At 47.7% G+C, this 8895-nt stretch overlaps 1 long non-coding RNA gene across 1 annotated transcript; it reads right to left on the reverse strand.

Moving 5' to 3' along the window:
• Positions 1–5542: 5542 nt before the first annotated feature.
• On the reverse strand, positions 5543–8895 carry LOC146019462 (uncharacterized). The gene is made up of 3 exons (XR_014450557.1): positions 8767–8895; positions 8453–8601; positions 5543–5804 (listed from the first exon to the last, which is right to left on the reverse strand). It is a non-coding gene; the product is annotated as an uncharacterized LOC146019462 (long non-coding RNA).

Below are 8895 nucleotides of genomic sequence, written 5' to 3' on the forward strand. Positions count from 1 at the left end.
AAGCCAATACAAGGGGAAATGATTTGTTTTAAAGTATTACTCTAAGCTCTGTACAATATACATTCCAGCTGAATGAAATGATTACGCATGCTGGTGAAATAACATTACTTTCTGTGAGACACTTCATAGATAAGAATTGGTCTCTGCCATCCTAGGGTTCCAACAAGTGCTCTTATCATGTATAAGGAAGGTTGGGCATCTCCAGGGCAACATGGGGACCTCTGTCTTTGCCAAGATTATTTGAGCACAGCATCAGTAGGTCTCATGCACCCGAGAAGCGAGATACACATTCTTATTTTATGCTTTATTTTGATGTTTTAAATTTCGTGGTATTTGCATTTATTTATTTTTTAGAAATGTTAATCGATGATAAAATAATGACAATATTAAGTCCTCTTCAATCCTCCTCTTTTGACCTCTGTGTGCTGCAGCGCTGGAATCCAGTGGATGGGTTTTGTGAGAAGCTGCTCCCGAGTGACCGCTGGCAGTGGAGTGATGTCACTGGCTTGAAGCACCAGCAGCTGGACAGCTTTGAATTGCCCTCGTCTCACTGGGAGTGGGAGTCTGATTGGTACATTGATGAGAATATAGGAGGAGAACCAGCAGAAAAAGGGGTAAGTACTGTTGCTTGTTTGCAAGCCTGGAATAAGCAGTAGAGGTGGAGAATACAACTCGAAGGCGCAAAGCTGTGTAATCTCTACATTATGAGCGTTACCTCCAAGAACTGAACCCCAGACTTCATTAGTGGACACCATACTCAAGGCATAAAGAAACCTTTATTAGCTTCAAGACACCTTAATCTACCGTGAGTTGGGGGATTACTACCTCCAGACGTTAAACTCCTCATTAAAAGAGCGGAAGTGTGAAGACCTTCTACCTACCGTGAGTAGGGGTATGCCCATCACTGCACATTCTAATTGGTTGAAATGAAACCTGAACACTAACACAGTTTATATTTATTATTTATTTTGAGAAAACACTTCAGTAGAACACCAAGAAATACAGTATTCCTTACAAAATGATACACAGTTTTGCACCTTTGAGTTATATTCTCCACCTCTACTGCTTTTTCCTGTTGTTGAGGTGTGGGTGACACCTTGGAGAGATACATTTTGGGCAGCAAGTTGCGCCATTTACGAGCACTGTATAAATTGTTTTTTATTACAAGCCTGGAATGTCTAAAGGTCCATACACACTGGACGACTATGCCCAGCGTGTATGGACAGCGATGATTGCTGGGGGGAAAGCCGCTCATTGCATACACACTGAGCAGCTTTCCCCCCCTTCCCGGCACCATCATCAGGGAGAGGGGACCGCTTTGCATAGTGCAGCACTATGCAAAGCCATCCTCAAAGCCGCTCATCTGCTGGTATATCACCATACAACATACAAGAAGTTGTTTGCAATAGGGATCTTCCATGTCCTGCTAAGGAACGGTCTATGAGACCAAAGGGGAGATTTTAAGGCACCTACAGTATCTAACCAAGAAATGATGAACATTGCTCAGCAGAAACTACCTATATTGCCCCTTCAGTTCCATCTCTCCCATTCCCATGATGCAGGAAAGACTTCTTACGGGGCAATTTGGGACATTATAAGTGGCAGCAGGTGAGACACTGGGATTATTGTGCATTATGTAGTATATGACCCACCAATTACAGCGCCAGTTATACCACTGCTACTCTAACGCTGGTCAGCGTGCTGCAGCCCTGCTACTCACAGCAAGAGATGATTGATATTAGGTATCCGACTCATAGATCTACAGTGTCTAGATACACAGTGAAGAGGTCGATAACAAAAGGTCGACATGCAATAGGTTGACAGGGGGAAATGGCAGACATGATTTTTTTCCCAATTTTTTAAACTTTTTTCAATTTTTTAAAATTCATCATCCACCACAGCATAACTCCGAGACCATATCCCTGGTGATTCTTGCTAGAATCGTCCCGTGTGTACGGGGCTTTAGCGGTGAATGTTAGGAGGTTATAACTGGAGGAAGAACGGAGGGAGAGTGAACAGAAATTATGATGAGGATGTAGGTGGGGGCAGAGAGATTGAGTAAGAGTGAGGATCAGGAAGTTGAACTGGATTCAGAGGGGGATAAGCAGTCAGTGAGGTAAGTTGCAGAGGAGGTAAGCTGGCACAGAGCAGGTAGAAGTGAGATGGGCTGCAGAGTTCATGATGGATGGAAGCAGGGAAAGGTGACTAGGGAGAACCAGAGAAGAGGAGCTAACAATTGCCAAAGCAGGAGATGCTGAGTGATTGGACAAATCATTATTTGGCATCAGTATGAGAAAAGGCCTGATCTTAGAGATGTTATGGAGATGGAATGAGAAGTTACTTGCTGCAATATTTGCTAATGGAATCTCATTTGCAGGGCTGGACATACGCAATAGATTTTCCAGCAACATACACAAAGGATAAGAAGTGGAATTCGTGTGTGCGTCGCAGGAGGTGGATCCGATACAGGCGATACAAGTCTAGAAACATCTGGGCAGATGTAAGTGTCTTTTACGAACAGTGTGAGGTGTTTATTTGTCACAATTGACTTATGTATGCTTGATATTAAGGTACAGATATGTCCCTATACTTTTTGGCTTCAGTCTCACCAAACAGCCCTTCTCAGCGTGACTGATTCCTGTGTGGATACAGTCACAGTCTAGCATCCCTCTGTAGTACACTGAGTGGTGTCTCACAGCGCCTAGCATCCCTCTGCAGTACACTGAGTGGTGTCTCACTGCGCCTAGCATCCGTCTGTAGTACACTGAGTAGTGTCTCACTGCGCCTAGCATCCCTCTGTAGTACACTGAGTGGTGTCTCACTGCGGCTAGCATCCCTCTGTAGTACCATGAGTAGTGTCTCACAGCGCCTAGCATCCCTCTGTAGTACACTGAGTGGTTTCTCACTGCGCCTAGCATCCCTCTGTAGTACACTGAGTGGTGACTCACTGCGCCAAGCACCCCTCTGCAGTACAATGAGTGGTGTCTCACTGCGCCTAGCATCCCTTAGTACACTGAGTGGTGTCTCACTGCGCCTAGCATCCCTCTGTAGTACACTGAGTGGTGTCTCACTGCGGCTAGCATCCCTCTGTAGTACACTGAGTGGTGTCTCACAGCGCCTAGCATCCCTCTGTAGTACACTGAGTGTTTTCTCACTGTGGCTAGCATCCCTCTGTAGTACACTGAGTGGTGTCTCACTGCGGCTAGCATCCCTCTGTAGTACACTGAGTGGTGTCTCACAGCGCCTAGCATCCCTCTGTAGTACACTGAGTGGTATCTCACAGCGCCTAGCATCCCTCTGTAGTACACTGAGTGGTGTCTCACTGCGCCAAGCATCCCTCTGTAGTACACTGAGTGGTGTCTCACTGCGCCTAGCATTCCTCTGTAGTACCATGAGTGGTATCTCACTGCACCTAGCATCCTTCTGTAGTACACTGAGTGGTGTCTCACTGCACCTAGCATCCCTCTGTAGTACACTGAGTGGTGTCTCACTGCGCCTAGCATCCCTCTGTAGTACACTGAGTGGTGTCTCAGTGTGCCAATCTAGGCAAAGAGAGACACCACTCAGTGTACTACAGAGGGATCGGTAGTACACTGAGTGGTGGCTCACTCTGCCTAGCATCCCTCTGTAGTACCATGAGTGGTATCTCACTGCGCCTAGCATCCCTCTGTAGTACCCTGAGTGGTGTCTCACTGCGCCAAGCATCCCTCTGTAGTACCCTGAGTGGTGTCTCACTGCGCCAAGCACCCCTTTGTAGTACCCTGAGTAATGTCTCACTGCACCTAGCATCCCTCTGTAGTACCATGAGTGGTATCTCACTGTGCCAAGCATCCCTCTGTAGTACACTGAGTGGTGTCTCACTGCGCCAAGCATCCCTCTGTAGTACACTGAGTGGTGTCTCTTTGCGCATAGCATCCCTCTGTAGTACACTGAGTGGTGTCTCACTGCGGCTAGCATTCCTCTGTAGTACCATGAGTGGTATCTCACTGCACCTAGCATCCTTCTGTAGTACACTGAGTGGTGTCTCACTGCACCTAGCATCCCTCTGTAGTACACTGAGTGGTGTCTCAGTGTGCCAAGCTAGGCAAAGGGAGCCACCACTCAGTGTACTACAGAGGGATCGGTAGTACACTGAGTGGTGGCTCTCTCGGCATAGCATCCCTCTGTAGTACCATGAGTGGTGTCTCACTGCACCTAGCATCCCCCTGTAGTACCCTGAGTGGTGTCTCACTGCGCCTAGCACCCCCATGTAGTACACTGAGTGGTGTCTCACTGCGGCTAGCATCCCTCTGTAGTACCCTGAGTAATGTCTCACTGCACATTAGCATCCCTCTGTAGTACACTGAGTGGTGTCTCACTGTGCCTATCATCCCTCTGCAGTACAATGAGTGGTGTCTCACGGCGCCTCGCTAGGCCCTTAGTCAAAGAAATACTCTTAGACCAAACGTTTAACAGACCAAAAGACATTTATTTATATAGGTCTGCTGAGTGGATATGCTGGTCTATCTTGTTCCGCCTATCAATGACAGCACATGTGTCCACCTTCCAGGCATGTAGGAACAAGAACAAGGCCACATCTCCTTTTTAGTGAAAATATATTTTTTGTCAAGGCCCTGTAGACTGTAATGAGTCCAATGGGGTAGTAGCACAAAGTCTCCCAAGTTTTTGTATGGGTATTCAGCAGTGATGCCAGGCAGGGGCTCTAGAGCAGTGCAGGCACCTTCTGTGCCACCTGTCATCTAAAAACAAAAAGGAAGTAGCGCTAATAACACCAATGAACATTAATAATGGTAATGTTTAATGACATGAATTAAAAACAAATAGATAATGTAAAACCACAGGATCCGTTCCTATAAATGCCACCGCTGGAAATAATAGTTCCAATAGTATCCAAAGGAAGGTATATAATGGGCACCAGTTAGTGGTATGTTGGTAATAGATGGATAGTTACCACAGTTGCCGTAATTGGGTCACCAGGAGGAATTGTTCCATTCGGAGTGCATATCAGCACTATCTCTCCAATGCAGGTGAAGGTGCCAAAGTCCAATGGAAATAATTTGCAGAGGTGCGCAGTGATGGCGCAAGTGGTGGCTGGTCCGGATCTAGTGAGATAAAAAGTGCTGGGTGCAATGTCCAGGGTCCTAAGGAGCCCTGGACATTGCACCCAGCACTTTTTATCTCACTAGATCCGGACCAGCCACCACTTGCGCCATCACTGCGCACCTCTGCAAATTATTTCCATTGGACTTTGGCACCTTCACCTGCATTGGAGAGATAGTGCTGATATGCACTCCGAATGGAACAATTCCTCCTGGTGACCCAATTACGGCAACTGTGGTAACTATCCATCTATTACCAACATACCACTAACTGGTGCCCATTATATACCTTCCTTTGGATACTATTGGAACTATTATTTCCAGCGGTGGCATTTATAGGAACGGATCCTGTGGTTTTACATTATCTATTTGTTTTTAATTCATGTCATTAAACATTACCATTATTAATGTTCATTGGTGTTATTAGCGCTACTTCCTTTTTGTTTTTTGTATGTAATTTGTAAGGGATTGCTCACCCCTATAAGTAGCTGCTTCGCACACGCACCCCATACCAGCGCCCATTACTGTTGCTTGGCAACATCGGTTTTTCTTGTCCACCTGTCATCTAGCAGTAGACCACATGCTGCCATACTTTAGACACTCAGTCACCGGTCTGCTCCCTCTTTAACGCTGCAGGCTATTTGATTCAAGTGTCAGTCTCCTTTACCGTCCTTCCTTCTCATAGGTCAGCAGGTGTTTATTAAACTGCAACAGATATAAAACAAATAAACCAGAGGTCATTACAGAGACTGGGTACAGTAATTACCAAACTGCAAACGTGTGCCACATAATTGTACAGAACATTACTTGTTCAAATTGATCTTCCACAATATAAAAAGGTTAATTAACGGTTACAGCTGAGCATTGAAGGGCAGAGGGGGTTTGCTAGCGCTCAGTTACCTTTTGAGCGAAGGGGCTGCAGAGTATTGAAGGGCAGAGGCTTTATAAAGATCTAATAGACATCCCTGTGGCCATATAGGTTTCCTTATTGTAGAACCCAACACATACATAAGTAGTTTCTGGTGTTAGTATAACTGTACAGATGGAGCCGCTCTCCATTCTGGCGGACGGCGTCCTGCGCCGTCCGTCAAAATGGGGGACGCACAAGCGTGTGAGACACTCGTGCATCCCCATCCACTGGTGCTAGCGAGCTATACAGATATGGCACACTGGTGGAAAGGGGGAGAACAACCTCATCTGTATAGCATTAAGGTGAAGTGGGAAATATCTGCGCGCACCTATTCAATCTCGTCCGTTTTGGCTGTCTTCCTTTCATGCAGATTTGACATGGTAAAAAGTCAAATTTGCATTATTGAAAACGGGCGCAACATTGCTGCATCTGCTGCCGTTTTTGACAAAATACACGTGGATTGGCGAGTATTCCGACTGTCTAAATTTTTATGACAATCGGAGCTTGAATAAGTATTGTTGAATTTGCCGATATGTTTTTTGGGAAATGAGATTGAATACACCCCTTTATGTAGAACACAGCAATATGATCCAAAAGTTCTGTATATGTCACTGAGAGGGACAAGAGGAACAGAGAGGGACAAGAGGGATCACATAGTGACAGGGAGATGGACAAAATGGACATAGTGACAGGACAGCAGGGATAGCAACAGGGAGAGTGACAAGAGGGACAGGGACATAGTGACAGGGAGTGTAAAAGCAGGGACATAGCTACAAGACAGCAGGGACAGAGAGAGGGAGAGTGACAGCAGGGATATAGGGAGAGGGACAGAGAGGGTAGAGCGAAATACAGCAGAGACAACGGGACAGGAGAGACAAAGAGGGACAAGAGGAATTGAGAGAGGGACAAAGATGGAGAACAGAGACATAGTGACAGGGAGATGGACAGAAGGGACATAGTGACAGGACAGCAGGGATAGCGACAGGGAGAGTGACAAGAGGGGCAGGGACATAGTGACAGGGGGAGGGACAGCAGGGACATAGCAAAAGGACAACAGGAACAGAGAGAGGGAGAAGGACAGCAGGGATATAGGGAGAGGGAGAGCAAAGGACAGCAGAGACACCGGGACAGCAGAGTCAAAGACGGACAAAGAGGGACAGCAGAGACATAGTGACAGGGAGATGGACAAAGGGGACTTAGTGACAGGACAGCAGGTATAGGAATAGGGATAGTGACAGCAGGGACAGAGAGAGGGACATCAGGGACATAGTGACAGGGAGAGGGAGAGCAGGGACATAGCTACAGGACAGCAGGGACAGAGAGAGGGAGAGTGACAGCAGGGATATAGGGAGAGGGACAGAGATGGAGAGCGAAGGACATCAGAGACAACGGGACAGCAGAGACAAAGAGGGACAAGAGGAATTGAGAGAGGGACAAAGAGGGAGAACAGAGACATAGTGACAGGGAGATGGACAGAAGGGACATAGTGACAGGACAGCAGGGAGAGTGACAAGAGGGACAGGGACATAGTGACAGGGAGAGGGACAGCAGGGACATAGCAACAGGACAGCAGGAACAGAGAGAGGGAGAGTGACAGCAGGGATATAGGGAGAGGGAAAGCGAAGGACAGCAGAGACACCGAGACAGCAGAGTCAAAGAGGGACAAAGAGGGAAAGCAGAGACATAGTGACAGGGAGATGGACAACAGGGACATAGTGACAGGACAGCATGTATAGGAATAGGGAGAGTGACAGCAGAGACAGAGAGAGGGACATTAGGGACATAGTGACAGGGAGAGGGAAAGCAGGGACATAGCTACAGGACAGCAGAGACAGAGAGAGGGAGAGTGACAGCAGGGATATAGGGAGAGGGACAGAGATGGATAGCGAAGGACAGCAGAGACAACGGGACAGCAGCGACAAAGAGGGACAAGAGGAAGAACAGAGACATAATGACAGGGAGATGTACAGAAGGGACATATTGACAGGATAGCAGGGATAGCAACAGGGAGAGTGACAAGAGGGACAGGGACATAGTTACAGGGAGAGGGACAGCAGGGACATAGCAACAGGACAGCAGGAACAGAGAACGGCGGAGTGACAGCAGGGATATAGGGAGAGGGAGAGCGTAGGACAGCAGAGACACCGGGACAGCAGAGTTAAATAGGGACAAGAGGAACTGAGAGAGGAACAAAGAGGGAAAGCAGAGACATAGTGACAGGGAGATGGACAAAAGGGACATAGTGACAGGACACCAGGGATAGGAAAAGGGAGAGTGACAGCAGGGACAGAGAGAGGGACATCAGGGACATAGGTACAGGGAGAGGGACAGCAAGAAGGACAGCAGGACAGAAAAAGGGATGACTGGGACAGAAAGAGTGACAAAAAAGAGTGATGACAGAGACCTATAAGTTGGAGATAGAAAGGCAGTTGGGCTTTATTACCTTAGGCTCAGATCGGAAGCGGAGATGGCTGGGTTCGGTGGAGGAGAAGGCTGTGGACAGCTGCAGTGGTGGTGCAGAGGAGCCTTTGGACAGCTGCAGTGGTGGTACAGAGGAGTCTGTGGACAGCTGCAGTGGCGGTGCAGAGGTATCTGTGATACAGACAGAGAGAGTGACGGCAGGTAGAGTGACATCAAGGGCAGAGGCACAGGTAAAAGAAAAGCAGGGACAGAAAAAAGGGACAACGGGGACAGAGCGAGTGATGATAGGGACATACAGGTGGGAGAGAGAAAGGCAGCATGGTAAAATTACCTTACCTTAGGCTGTGATCTGGGGCGTTTGTGTGGAGGAGGCTGGGTTCGGCTGCGCCGATGTGGAGGAAGAAGCTGTGGCCAGAGGAGGCTGTGGTCAAAGGCAGCGCTTCAAAGGAGGCGTTGTGGAGGAGG

This window comes from Crinia signifera, chromosome 7, assembly GCF_055691185.1.
Source record: "Crinia signifera chromosome 7, ASM5569118v1, whole genome shotgun sequence".
In the NCBI taxonomy this organism is placed as follows: Eukaryota; Metazoa; Chordata; class Amphibia; order Anura; family Myobatrachidae; genus Crinia; species Crinia signifera.